The following is a 14,788-nucleotide window of genomic DNA, read 5'->3' as shown; positions in this document are numbered from 1 at the left end:
GGGTGCATAACGTTCAAGATGGCAAGAATAGGAAGTTTCGCAGATAAGGTGACGATGTCGTCCAAGCCATGCCGAAACAAACAGTTTGCGAAACAGAAAAGAAATATTGTCAGATATGTACAAAAGAATGAACAAAGACGAGCATCGGCAGAGAAGTGTGCATGAGTAATGATTGAACGTGCAGAAAGTTAGGTGGGACAAAAGGTGTCAGAACGATGAAGAAAAAAAAGCCGCAATTCAAGCAAGTGGTTCGGAGGGAAGGGAGAATTGAACGGGAAGGGAAGGGTTGGGAGCGGAGGTGGAGAAAGAAAAATGTAGACAAAAATTAGAGAACACAGCATATAACAAAACAAGCTTTAAAGTACACTCAAATGATACTCGTACAACACATCATAACCCGGAAAAATAAAATGCGCGATATGTAAGCCAGCACACCATCGAAAACACAAAAACGCATATGATCCGCTCGAATAACTGTCGAGCGCATACAGACGCACCAACAACACAGAAAACACTGCAAGCAAGAAGCGAACAAATGAGAACGACCACACACAAAAAAAATCAAAGCCGTTCCTCTTAACGTGAAGGCTGTCGGAAGCGCACAGCAGTGATTCGTCATAAGCGCCGTTATCCGCTCACTGGTACCACCCAATGCAATTCAGATTTACCGCCTACGCAGTGCTCGCGCGCCCCTGCCTGAAACAGCGCCTACGGGAGTTCTGTTCTTTTTGTGCTTGCTTTTCCTCTCCCGCACGTTCCGGCGTTGCTTTTTTTTTTTTTTTGCGCCATTTTGCCACAGGGCATAGGTAACATTGCACTGCCACTTTTTTTCGCTTACTATCGTAAAAACCAACCCACCGAGCGCTCTTAACAAAATGAACGTGGGCGCTGGCGTTTAATTACGTATATTCTGCCCTAAATTTACCTGCAGTTTTCTTTGCGCTGAACAACGGATAGATGTATGACAAGCGCCAGCGGTTCACGTGTTTCGAACGGTTATGACTATTTAACCCGCCTGGTTTTCCAAGCCTCTGCGGGGGACGCCCTACAACGGGTACGCCGGGCTCTACTTGGGTACGTTATCTTGCTGCGCCGCCTGATTCCGGCAGTCGCTTGACATCGAGCGTTACAGCGAGCTACAACGACAAGGCTCGGCACTTAAAAACGCCGTTTTCGGGAAGCCAACCATGACAAGCCCTGTCCGATTTAGAGCGGTAACATTTGGAGCCGGTATGCATTCAAACGAATGCCTCGATTCGCTCGACCAGCGCGCTACTTAACCGCGTAGCCTTGATAAAAATTAGGCGATCACATGGTGAAGTGGCCGCCTGATCCAGAGTATTCCTAGGACAACGCACTTCGCTAGCGCAAAGTAAAGCCGCCGAGCTTCACTGGCTTAACAGCGCGAATGCTGATGCTTACAGCGAAGCTGCTTGACGTTCCCTGGTCGCAATGCTAAGCTTCACAGAACTTCTCAAAATTAGCAGATCGATTCCTACCCGCGCCAACTCATTTTGGCCGTTTTGCACTGCTCGCGCCTTGTACTGGAAACTTGTTAATTTTTAACTTAGAACATTGCCACGAGAGGTCGCCGGGGGCGCTTTTTTGGTTTTTATTTATTTATTTATTTACAAGATACCTACATCGCCAAGAGGGCATTTTTGTAGGGGGGACATGCAAGATGTTTAGAACAGAGTATACAAATACATTTATACATCCATACACTTTTTCAAAAGCACTTATTCGTAGTGATTAAAAAAAACGAACACCACACTGATCATAAGCGGGAGAAAAAAAGATCGTTATTTTGAAGGCTAACCAATTCCTCTGACAACATATTCCAGTCACTTATTGTTCTAGGGAAAAAAGAATTTGCAAGAATATTTGTACTGTGGGAGTACTCTCGCACTTTTTTTGGATTATCATGACGAAGTGATATGTAGTTTGGCTCGAGGAGATACCGTTTTTTGTCGATACCTGTACGATTGTAGTAAATGCAGTGGAAAAATTTTAACCTTAACTTTTTACGTCTGAACTGCAGTGGTTCCCAGCTCAGGGTAGCTTTAATCGCCGAGATGCTAACAAAAGGGTCGTAGTTGTTGGTAACAAAACGCGCTGCCTGGTTTTGCAGCTTTTCTAATCTTTCTATACGGTACTCTTATCAAGTATAGATCGGACATGCGTAAAATGCAGTGTTTCTTTCACTTCTGTGGATGCATCCTTAAAGTTTCTACGGATAAAATATAACATTCTACTGGCCTTTGTAATGATGTATTCTACATGTTTAATCCACTTGAGTGACTGAGTTAAGTATACACCTAAGTATTTATACTCTGTAACGCTAGTGATTATTGTATCTTTTATTTTATAACTTTCTTGGGTTATAGCTGATTTTCGTGTAAACCGGAGGTGATTACATTTCTCGATGTTTAGGTTCATGCCCCATCCTTCACACCACCGAGCTACAGTTTCTAGGTCTCCTTTGTAGCGCGTATGTGTCGCTTAGTGAATTTATCTGCCTATAAATAACACAGTCGTCAGCAAATAATTTAATTTCGGACTTAATGTTTTCTGTTATATCATTTATATAGATTAAGAACAATAATGGTCCTAGTACGCTACATTGTGGTACGCCAGAACTCACCGCAATAGAGCTAGATTTGTGACTATTTAAAACCACACATTGCTCGCGGCCGTACAGGTAGTTACGTATCGAAGAATGAATTTTATAGTTAATATTTAGGGATGCAATTTTATTGTCCAGAAGGTTATGAGGAACGGTATCAAAAGCCTTCCTGAAATCTAGAAAGATTGCATCTACTGGCGTATTATTATCGAGGGCCTGTGATATGTAATGCTGAAATTCTACTAGTTGAGTATTGCAGGAAAATCCACTGCAAAAGCCATGCTGAGAAGGTGTAAGGTAGTTGATGGAGTTGAGATATTGAAATATTGCACTATATACAATATGTTCTAAAATTTTACAGCAAATTGAAGTCAAAGAAATCGGTCTATAATTTTTCACATTTTTTCTATCCCCGGACTTAAAAAAAGGCGTTACATTTGCAAATTTCCAGTCTTTGGGAACAATGCCTGACTCCAGTGACATTTTGTAAATAATAGCTAAGTACCTTGCAATAACGTCATGGCACTCCTTCAGTACAAATGGCGATAGCCCATCTGGACCACATGCCTTAGAAGTGTCCAGTTCGCGTAAGAGGCGATCTATACCATAAACATCTATAATAATATCATCCATAGAGTGGGTTACATCACTAAAAGGCGTATTACATGTCAAAAGGTTACAAAAGGTTACATGTCAAAAGGCGTATTTTTTATTAGCTATCGCACAAATCAATCATCCATGTATGTTCAATTCAATGAACAATGCAGATATTACTTATGCATTGATGATATCTTGCCTAAGATATGCCTTTTTTTGGACAGAAATGTTCAGAAGTATAAGCGCTCTCCCAAGGTTTACCAGTTTAGAAATGCTTTGCCTAGAAAAACGTCTCGCTCAGCCATTCCTGTAATTTGCTGCACGTGTACTTGGCGCTTGCTCGCCTTGCCATGCGCTCCATGGAGAACAGCTTCGCCATTAAAACACGCTACCTCGCGGCGTGCCTTTGAAAGCCACTTGGCACCGGCTGGGTGAGCGAGCGCTCAATAGCGCGTGACATACCACCTCGCTCGACGTCTCCTGGAAGGTGGAGGGAAGCGAGCAACGCGGGTCACGTAAACTGTTTCGCACCGTCCCAGGCGTGCTTGTTGCGCCAGTATGGTAGAAGGATGGGCGCAGTTGAAACCTCTGCGTCGCCAAAAATTGATGCGTCCCGCTAAGGTTAACTTCCTCTCAAATTGTTCTCTTGTGGTACGACATATTGTCCCGAAGCCAAAAACGACGCAGCTGTCTTGAAGGAAAAACAAGTTAATTGGAGCGAACTTGTGCTCCCCTAACAACTCAAAGAATAGACAGGCGGCGAAGCAGCAGTCAAAGTGACGAGCGCAGGCGAGTGTCGGAGATTCGGATGCCGCCGCGCCTGCTCCGAGGGCATTTATCTTTCGACGCGAGCGTTTCTCGAAACGTGGAATTACATCGCGAACGCTGCAGATAAAAGCAGACTATTGTAGGCTAGCGGCGTTAGGGGGAAACATTCTCCCTATCAAATGAGCTAATCCGTGCGGCATAAGAAAAAAATAATTGAACATGCGCTTCACTCGGAACACAGATAACACAGCCCGGCGCAACCGGACGGTAAAAGCAAAAACAAAAAAACGAACTCAATGCATGGTTCGGGGCAATATTCGCGGCTCAGAACCTGATAACATTGCCGCGGTAGCGGCACTCTTCTAAGTGACGTTCAAAATAACCGTCTTATAAACCACACAACTGCAAGTCAAATTCCCCTTTCTCCTAACGCAGCGTGAAGATAATTTTTATTTACCGCCTAGAATAGCCTTAAAAATCACAGTGCTGCAATTGAGGCAAAATACGTACAATTTCTTTTATTCGTTCATTACAGGAATCAGCTAGTTTCCCAACCACTGGCCGAGCGAAGTCGTGTTGGACAGTCTGCCTTCGTTAGCGCAGCATCTATCAAACATAATAGCCATGTCACACAGCCTAACCCGGAACTAAGCTGCATCACCTACATAGCAACCACCGAACTGGATGCACAACGTGACTGAACCCAATGCGAGCATTCTGCCGAGAGATCGCCCACTTAAATAGCGTCCTCTTGTTTCATAAAATCACGCTACCCTGTCGGTCATACTCTCGCGGCACCCACGAACATTCACAACTAAACAGCTGCTGAAACACTGTGAAATAAAACTTTCCCAAGTCGTCGCTCTCTTGAGCGTTTCATTTTTCATTCATTCCGCCAGCCAGAAACTACAATATGGCTCCGAATTTCGCCCAAGTACGACCAGCTCCTCCACAGCTCGTGTACACAACACTCACTGTCATTTCAAAACATGCCCGGGAGAAGAAGCGTGTGTATTTTTAATTAGGCTCCCTCAAAGCCCGCACCGACAGGCACTGCCGCGGAACAATGGATTCGGAGATGAAACATCCGACATGTCCCCACGACGCCAACGGCTGGCGCGCTCCATCCGAGCCGCTACAGTTCCACGAGCCCGGATTTGCGCGGCACGAACGAATATTTTCGAGGCTAGGGATAATAGGACGACCCCTTTATGCAGCGCGCACTAATCACCGCCGATGTTTACCACATGCGCACACAGTCCCGGAAACAGTGATGGAATACGCGAGTTCCAAAATAATTACATCCCGCATTGGGGAAAAAACGGCCCGGCATCCCCTAGCAGCGGTGATACGCTGGCGCCGGAGATTCGGGCGGAAAATAACATCTCGTGTGTCTACCGTTCCGCCTTTCGATAATGAAATGGTTGACGATGCTCCCGGAGCGATGTATGAATAACGTATAAGAATGGTCGGTATTACAAAGCCTGCTCAAACACAACTCGGTATACCTCGCGCAGATTCGGCTTTGAAATGAGATTACGTATTATCCTACACCCATTCTCGCCTGAATCCAAAGCGAGCATGTCCTTCGTTTTTCGTTATTATTACGAAAAGAATCTGCTTCCACAAGCTCCAACGTCCAACGCAATAAAAAATATCCCGGCGCATCTCCACTAACATGAAACCTGGGGAAGGGCGAAGCATGAAATGTATAAGTGTATTCTTTCTTCATTTGCGCCTTGGCGTTTTTTGCCAACGGACATGGAACCGTTGGGGGTAGAGGTATACCGCTTTGCTGTAAAAGTTTGTCTTTATAGCACGAGTTTAGCTCGAGGCGTAAGCGAAAGTCCCGGCTTTTTTTTTTTTTAGCATGCGTTACGTTCTTCCGCGAGGCGTAAAAGAGTTTCCAGGTTTTAAAGTACCGTGACTACATGAGACAACGATTAGGACGACGACAGGAGACGCCAACAGCCCGAGCCCCTAAGGGGCTTCGTCGCTAATAAAGACGTGAGTGCGCAATATCATGACAACAAAGCATGTAAGAAACGGGCACAATATGTTAGTGTCGCCATAATGGGCTCGGATGCTTATGACGTGTCTCAATCAAGCAAAAATTCAAGCATGAAAACGTTCTTGCATTTACTTATTAGGAATTTGCGTAGGTAATCTCAGAAGGTAAACATCAACTGGAAGACTATCGAGAGATTTGAGAAGAAAACATGCTACAGCAAATTTTATCTATTTCGTGGGCAAATTAAAAAAAAAACTCCGGCAGGCATCTGAGCTTTTACGCCACAACACGAAGTTACTCTCCAAATGTCATTCTATATTAGTCTCAATTCTCAGTTCCGAGCGACGATTGATTATTCGATCACCAACAAAATTAACACCACCAAGAAGAGTGGCGGAATGTCATGGGGGCGGAGTGTTGCGTCACCATCATTTGTCAGCGGAAGCTCAAACCCTTATCGGGCATTGTTAGGCGTTAAAACTTCCTCGGCGTCCTCACTACCCACTCGCCGTGTCAGCTCCTGCAGGCATCGACGTCAACGCCATGAACTCTCCAAAAGTTTACCCAACGTCAGGCGTCGGTGCCGTAACACAAATAAACAAAAAAGACGCTGCCTCCACTATTAGCGAAGTTTCCAGAGGGAGACAGGAACCTGCGATACACAGTAGCAGGGTAGAAACTTTGTAGTTGAAAAAAAAAAAAAAAAAAAAGGAGGAAGACAGGAAGTCAGGAAACTCCGCTCTTTCAGCCACGTTACTCCATCAAAAAAAGCAAAGAAAGCAGGATAAGGGGAAACCGCGCTGTCACTGACACGTGACGGAAGCACAGCGCCGCCGACGCCGCACGGTAGGCGCCCTCTTTCGAAAGAGAACCGCCACCAGAGTAACCCGAGTACTAGGCACCCTTTGTATGCGCTTATACAGGAGGAGCGAAAAGCGGGTCGCGCGTGAAAAACGATAACTATTTAGTTTACAGTTTACGAATATAGTAGTACAGTTTCCGACGCTAGTAACTTTCGTTGTTACCGTTTTCCGGCGATAACAATGATTTGGTTTACTACTTCGGAAAACGGACTTGCCTTTATCAGAGTAGAATACAGTCTTCTACTCTAACGAAGGCAAGTCCACTTGCAGAAACTTGAGTAATATACTAACCCGTAATCGTTTTTCACATGTGCCCGACTTTTCACTCATCCTAAGTATATGCGCTCTTTGCGACTTTTGTTAGTTCATATTTTATATATTGTGGGCATTGGGAGTGTACTGCTCTCATATTTATGCGTGGAAGTAACATGATAATTGTTATATGTAGTGTGGAACACGGCGCGTTAATCCCTCCGTTCCTTTTACCCATCCAAACCCATCGCCACTGCCATCTGTGTATAACCATCATCATCCCCCCCTCGGTTCTGTCTTTCGGTGGCCTGTGCTCGACAGCCTAATTAAAAGTGGTCCTTCTGCATCTCAATATATATATATATATATATATATATATATATATATATATATATATATATATATATATATATATCCTTTAATCGAACATACTTGTAGCATGTGAGCATGTGTAATGTGTTCTAGGGTATTCGGGCCGTTTGATTCGGCCGTCACAACAGATGCGAATAATTTCGCAGCGGCTTGAGATATACGGCTCGTATTGCCTTCGAGCGGACAGGTTCGTCTGAATGTATAAAGAACACATGTCTTACCAAGCGCTCACGACGTAGAAACGTTCGGACGCACATTCTACTTGTCTACGGCCTCACCACGATGCCACCACGTCCGGCAACGAGATAACGATACCGCAAATGTATTCTCCATGCGGTGCTGCCGTCTGTCGGCAGCTGAGCTATACTTTCGCTGGCATTTTGTCCGCCTCGTTCCTTTCTCCAAGACCTTATATCAACACGGAAACCCACTCGAGGTACCAACGCGATTTCGTTTTGTTTGTTGTTGTTGTTGTTGTTGTTTTATTGGAAGGGCGCGTAGATTCGTAAAACTGGATTACGGCAACATTTTCTTTCAGTGTGCCAAGGAAGCCTAAATAACCTTTCCGGAAAAATACTCAACTGTGGCGGTACGCAAAAAAATTAGCAGTTGCTTAGCTCGGCTATGCCAGGATATACGTAGCGCGAGCTAAGGTTCAGCTGGTTATTCTTAGGTTTCCTGGTTGTCTAGAATTACCTAATTATCATGCTCACTGCTGCTAAAACGATTTCCAATCCAATCCAATCCAATCAAACCCAGTCCAGTCGCGGCAGCGGCGGCAGCGGCGGCAGCGGCTCCGGTGCGCCAGCTGTGCGCCGCGAGACGTCCTGCTCCTCGCGCATGCGCAGCACGGCTCTCCAATAGCCACGGGAAACTGCTCAACCTCGGCCAGTGTAGCTCGCGCTACAAAAAGCAAGGTATGTTTAGGTATTGTGTGTAATTGGTTGGAGGGGGAAAAAGAAGGAAAGAAAATCACCAGACAGGCGAAAGCGGAGGCGAATAAACGTAATGATTAGGCGTGCAGCGAAGTAAGCAAGCTACTTCGTGAATTAACCATTCAGCAGGCGAATCAGCGCGCGAACAGAGGGTTAAGAGAGGGAAGATGAAACAACTAAATAACCCTCGCACAAGAGCATATCTGTGCAAATAAACAAACACATGAAAAGGGGATCCAGAAGCCCGCTCGAAAGATTGAACAATTAGAAAACGAACCCAGCGCGTGAAGGGAGGTGGCCGTTAAAAGCTCTTCCCTAACACCGAAAACACTCATGCCAGGTTATTGGGCTACGGTACCTAGCGAAAAAATAGAAAAATGCACACCCCGTACATGCATATTTGATTGCCTGGGAGCGGCAACGAAAAGAAAGAAGTAAACGATTACGCGCCACAGAGAGCCAGAAACCTGGAAAAACAAGCGCTCCACTTAGAGGCGTTCATCGCGGTGAATCAACCGCGATTCTTCTCTGACGCTGGGGTGCGTCAAAAAGGAAGTTTATCGGGGAGTGTGCTTCGGGGACGGCGATGGCCGCCCACACACGCGCAACACACGAGCCCGTTCCACTGGCTCATAAAACAACCAGGCCTCTCCATCGGAACTCGCTAATCGAGAAATCCTGGAGGACGACAGAAACGCAAACATACAAGGAACAGCAACGGCGGCAAAACGCCTCCCTGGAGGAAGCCTACAAAACGGCCAGAACTGGTACGTGCTAAAGCGAGTCCCCCAGCGCCAGGCGCTGACGATCTAACCGGAGAACACAGAAGCTTATAAAAAGGAGGACGTGTGAAAGTGTAGAGGCGAGGGTGAACGAGACAGATTGGGAAAGAGTAGCGCGGTTAACGAACGGCTCATCTCTGACGAAGAAAAAGGAAGACGAACGATAAAAAAAGAAGAAAGACGCAGTGTTACGCTGCTCGCGAGATAATCAACGACGCTCTTGCTGAGAAAAGGCAAAACGAAGTGCGATTAGTAGAAGCGTAACGCTCGATAAAGGTCCTGTGTGCCGAAGTCTGTTAACGAACCGCTTGCAAACAAACAACACAGGAAACAATAACACATACGAGAACGATGACAACAAAAAAACGAAAAGCCCATGAAAAGGTAAGAAGGGATCCATCGACTTGCGCGTGGTTAACAAAGCAGCCATCCGTTAAAGGGAAAAGAGTGATCGATAGATAGGTATGAAGGACGGGGAGAAAAAGAGAGAGGGGGGCTACTGACTGACTACGCTCCGAGCATAACGATAGCATATTGATCAGCACCAACTTGCTGAAGGGCGGCCCCACGCCCAGCAAAATCGCCGGCTGCGTTGCCATTAGAAACGAACGCACACAAGACTCTCCCCGAACGAGCACAAAAAAAAATTACTCTCCCAACACCTTGGACGCAAGACAGTGAAAGAACTCGCGCAGGCGCTGTGATATACGACCCCTCAATAAAGCGCTCGGGGCGCTCCTTTTTATCTTCGAGGGGCAGACTATTTTGCGGAGACCTTCACTGGCTACAAGAAAGACACTGCATCGTTTCCGTCACTTTCCATCGCCTTCAGCTCATTCCAACGCGTCCCCGGCGCCAAGACGTACGCCGCAACGTTATCTTTTCAGCCTTTTTTGAGAAGCACCGGCCAACTTCTAACGATTCCCCTCCTCTATTTTATCCTTTGCTCTCCTCTGCGGTCCTCATCCTGCCACTACGTCAGGGATGCCGGCGCGCACATCACTAAAGCCAAGCAGTGAAGCGCAACCATCATCGCGCGAGAGAAAGTGTCCGAAGATGAAGAGGAAGCAAGCCTAACGGGGAAAGCACGCCGACTGCTACGTGGTAACCCCGCTCGAGGAGCGAAAGCCCGAGCCCTCGACGACGGCTTCCCGTCAGATTCAACCCGCCCCCACTACATCACCCCCCTCACTTCGACGGTAGAGATCAGGGAGAGCAGGACCCGCTCTGCCGAAGAGGAGGCTAAGCCTAAGATCGCAGAAGCGAAAGATGAAAGTACGGGAGCTCCGGTAAACCCAATCGAGAGGCGGCGGATGCTCGCGGGAACATGAAAGGGGAAAAAGAAAGACGGGAGGCGGTGAGCGGAGCCATCCATTTTTGATGGCGTGCAGAAGACGACGAGCGGGGCTGCGGAGTCGGCGCCTCATGATTAACGCGTGTTCGCCGGCGATCACCGAGAATGCGCCCCCTCTCGTCCCTGCCTTCTCTCTGTTCTACGTCCGACGTCGTTTATGGATGAGAGAACGCCGAAGGGCTACTACGACGGGCGCGCACGAGTTATCTAGACGCAGGTGGAGCAGCAGCAGCAGCAGCAGCGACGTAAGTGCCTTCGCTTTCGTCTCATCCACGCCGTGGTGGGGGCTCAAAGGAAAAAAACTGCTTGACACGGGGAACCGCAACCCTGTGCAACTTCGCTGATTTTGTTTCAACACGGTACGAATGATAGATAATATTATTTTCTTGGTTTTAGCACGCGTTCACAGCGTTAGTTCAGTCCTATGGGTTGTATTCACTGGCGAGGCACGCATGCAGGCAACCACGTGAGTGCACCGTCACTGGTTACGTCGGGCTCCGCGGGATGGCGGTACTTGTCCGTGCAAGCAAACTCTACCCCACCGAATGCAAGGTAATGCCTCGGCTCCAATGTGAGTGCGATTAATCTCTGTTCACACCACAGTTGAAAATCGGGTTGAAACGGAGCAGACGACGCACGCCGGTGTTCTTTTTTTTTCTGCGGCGTGCGCGCACAGTGGCACGAGCCGCGCCATGCCCGAGGCACTTCGGCCATGTCCGTGGCCACTTCCAGTGTTGCCAAGCGAAGAAATTGACAGCTAAATTTTTCAGTTAATACCATTTATATATTTTGGTATGCCCGTTAATCATCGTCGTGTACAGTTACACTCCTCTCAACTCTAAGTGAGGCAAAGAGCTTTCAGTGGCCGCCACGTAAATGTGGTCACGGAATAAAACGCGATAAGTAAGCAAAACGGTAGAATTTCAAGGGAAAGAAAAGAAAGCGTTGAGATTGTATTCTACAAGCATCTCCCCAGAACAGAAACCCCCCAAGCCGAGCCAAAATTATGAGCCATGGCGGCAGTGGCCGCCATATACACGCAATGCAGCTTAGTCTCAGTGTTCGGCCGCAGCGTCTCCTCCCAGGCTCCGACTGAGCCTTTCAGCGTGATTACAAGAAGGGCCTAATACGATTAGTATGGCGGCTAGGGCGAGAAGGACGGAGCGGGGGGTGGTTACTAAAGAGGCCTAATATGATTAGCAGAGATAAGCGCAGTTTCTCAACTCTGATGGTGAAGAACGCGGCTTTTTTTTTCTCTTTATTTCTCTCTCTCTTTATGCACCTCTTACAGCCACAACCGCGGGAGCATACATTAGCAATGACTCCAAGAGCGTAATGCTTGGGGGGAAACCCGATAAACATTCGAGAGCACACTTTGCTTGAGTTTAACATGTTTCGCAAACACGAGCTGTGATAAAGAGTCGCGTATCGCAGATGGCAGCTATAAAAATGCACGCTATTCCACCCTGTGAAGGTGTTTGGAAAGCGAAGCTGTAAACGACACCCACAACGACTACCCATGCGACGTCACTTGAATTCACACACGCAGCTCTACAAAGATTGAAACCAGAGACAACTAAAATGTCCTTAACACCCTTCTTACTTCAAAGAGATATTCTTTGCTAAGATTAAATCAATGCATGATTCATGAACGGAGGTTGCTTGAGTTGTACTGGTGAAGCACAAGAGTGGAAACTTTTTTTATAAACTTAAAGCAAGCTCACAGCCGGTGTCTGGCGATCTCACTTCTCCTCCGTCGCTGCCACCGCCTACAGAGGTGACGAGGAAGCTCACACCAATGCATGGCATCTTACTTCTCCGTCTCTGCCACCGATCTCGTCGCCTCTGCAGGCGACGGCAGAGACGGACGAGAAGTGATATGCCATTCTTTGGTGTGAGCTTCCTTTAATTTTTACTAACTTTTAGCGCATGCGTAAGGCGTGCACACGGCCGCTACACGTGCCGTGGGCGGAGCGCACAGCGGCGCGAGAGGTCGCTTGATCCTATCACGTGGCATTCAGCGAGAGCCCAGGAAATAAACCCGCGGATGTGCTCGGTGAGTACACCGTCTGTCTCCCGGTTTCTGCGTGGGCTCGTAGCTCATTCGGTAAGACAACAGGCTCTCGCTCCGTTTCTCTACTCGTCCCAGGTTCCATTCCTGTCGCTTCCAGCAACTTTTTACTTCTTTGCGGGAATTCTCTGTTGACACCAACAGTCGCGACATAACCCCTCGGTGGGGTAGAGGTAAAGAGTTTCGCTTAAAAAAAATGGCAGTCACCAGAAACTGGGCAAAACTTCGACGACCGAATGCAGGAACAACAAAACGACACAGTGCATCAAGTGTCCAGCAAATCTCATTCAAACTAGCCGCTTAATTAGTGAAATTCCCCGTTAGTCTGAAGAGGCGTAATTTCGACCTCGCGCTTCACCGCATATCAAGCAGGCTGGCAAATTGCTAACGGGCGTTCGAAAAGTAGTTCCATTGCAAGCTGCTCAAGACGTCGCGTCAAGCCAGGCTACCCGACCTGAAACCCCGTCTGTGTCAGCTCAGCTCTGACTTGAGCGGTTGTACATACTTCTTTCCGCGTAAAAAATAAAATGGCATGGCAAGGGCCCAGTTATCAGCAAAGCAGAAATATAAGTGGCAAGGCCAATTTTTCACCGTTACAGCTGTTACCCACCAAGAATAGTCTCTTGTAAAGCAGCCTACACACACCCGCACGCAAATAACGATCGAAAGAAAGAAAGACAGAAGGGGGCCACTTGCCCGTTCCGCCTATACCTATAAATCGCACGGGCCGCCCTCCCAGCCGAACAGCCCACTTTGCATATTCCTCGCTTTAAAGTCGGGAAAGGAAAAAGAAAAGACTGCGCGCCGCCCGCTACTCAATTCGAACGCCGCTTGCCTCGTCGTCCTTCGTATTGGAGGGGGGCCAGTTTTGCTTCAGCTTTTCGTGTTTCCAGAATGTCTCCTTCCAAGCCTGCAAAACGGCCTCCCCGTGCACGAAAGATTCGAAGAAAGACTTCCCGTTCTTGCTTCCTTCTTGCGCAGTGCTCGAAAAAGGGCGGCGACGCGTGCGGGCGGCCTTTTCTTCGAGAATCGATCGAACCACGAGCGGTGCGCGACAGAGCGACACAAATTTCGAACAAGGACGCGCGGCGCGAAAGGCGGAAGGTGCGGATTTCATTTCTTGCTGGCTTACGACCGCTTTCTGGCCGCGATTCATTCTTAGTAAAGCCGGTAGGTACCACAACTTTAACACGCACGTTATATAATATGGTGTTACGACGCGAAAGCTTTTCTTAGTGGGGCCAATGCCATTCCGTCAAAAAACTAATGCATTTCCCCAGAGCCCGGTTGGTTGACCTTATAGCTCCGATAAGATCTCTGGACGCACTGCGCGCGCGCAAAACCGGCCTGTCATTATGCCAAACGGTTACTTGAAAAAAGGAACGCTTCTTGATAACGCAGTACACGCATGGGTCACGAAGAAGGAGTACAACAGTATATCATTATCTCGTAAACCCCGTATCGGTATTCATTTAGATCGTTCGCAGATGCGTTCACTCAGTGCGCGAAAAATCGTCGCATAGGTTCGTTCTTCGTTTCCGATTTGGGTCTTTGAAGGTTTTGACGATCGATTGGACGCACTTTCAGCGAAGGCTGGACGCACCTTCAGCTTGCGCGCTCCTCTCAACTTTCCTTAGGAAAGGATGGTAAATTTCATAGACACATTGTAGCGGGCTGCGGCTACGACGTTCTACAAATCAAATTGTTACAAATCGAGTAGAGACAGAGTTCGTAAAAATCGTTAGTTTTTCGAACAATGTTGCGAAAAACTTCTTCTCAGACAAAAACGCGCGTCCATGTATAGCAGTGAGCGGAAGGCCCAAGAGTGCGATCGCCCGGTTCACAAGGGCAGAGACGCCTAAACACGTCTCTCAAGAAACACGCTTCTAAGATCCCGACACCGATACCGTCACTCACGTCCAATTCTTATCAGTCGCACGCGCATCTCGCACGTGGCGCACCTTTCAAGGCGATATGCCCGAACGAGAGCCCAAGAGAAATCCGATTGCCTCGCACACACACATACCTGCCGTCATGATCCTTTCACTCGTGCTTCGACGACGCGGGCCTCATATCCCATTTCTCTCACATATCTCGCCTTTCAGCGCCTCCCCGAGGCAACGCCATCCGATCCGCGCACCCAGAAGCCCTCCAATA

General features: G+C 47.7%; 1 protein-coding gene across 5 annotated transcripts in view; it reads right to left on the bottom strand.

The window, feature by feature from the left end:
* The window catches only part of Fne (ELAV like RNA binding protein found in neurons), a 223,089-nt gene that overhangs the window by 45,830 nt on the left and 162,471 nt on the right, over nt 1-14,788 (bottom strand). The gene's annotated exons all lie outside the window — the stretch shown is intronic.

Source organism: Haemaphysalis longicornis, unplaced genomic scaffold (genome assembly GCF_048455015.1).
Source record: "Haemaphysalis longicornis isolate Haplotype H1 unplaced genomic scaffold, Haemaphysalis longicornis Haplotype H1 scaffold_12, whole genome shotgun sequence".
In the NCBI taxonomy this organism is placed as follows: Eukaryota; Metazoa; Arthropoda; class Arachnida; order Ixodida; family Ixodidae; genus Haemaphysalis; species Haemaphysalis longicornis.
This window is presented reverse-complemented; position numbering and strand designations above follow the sequence as displayed.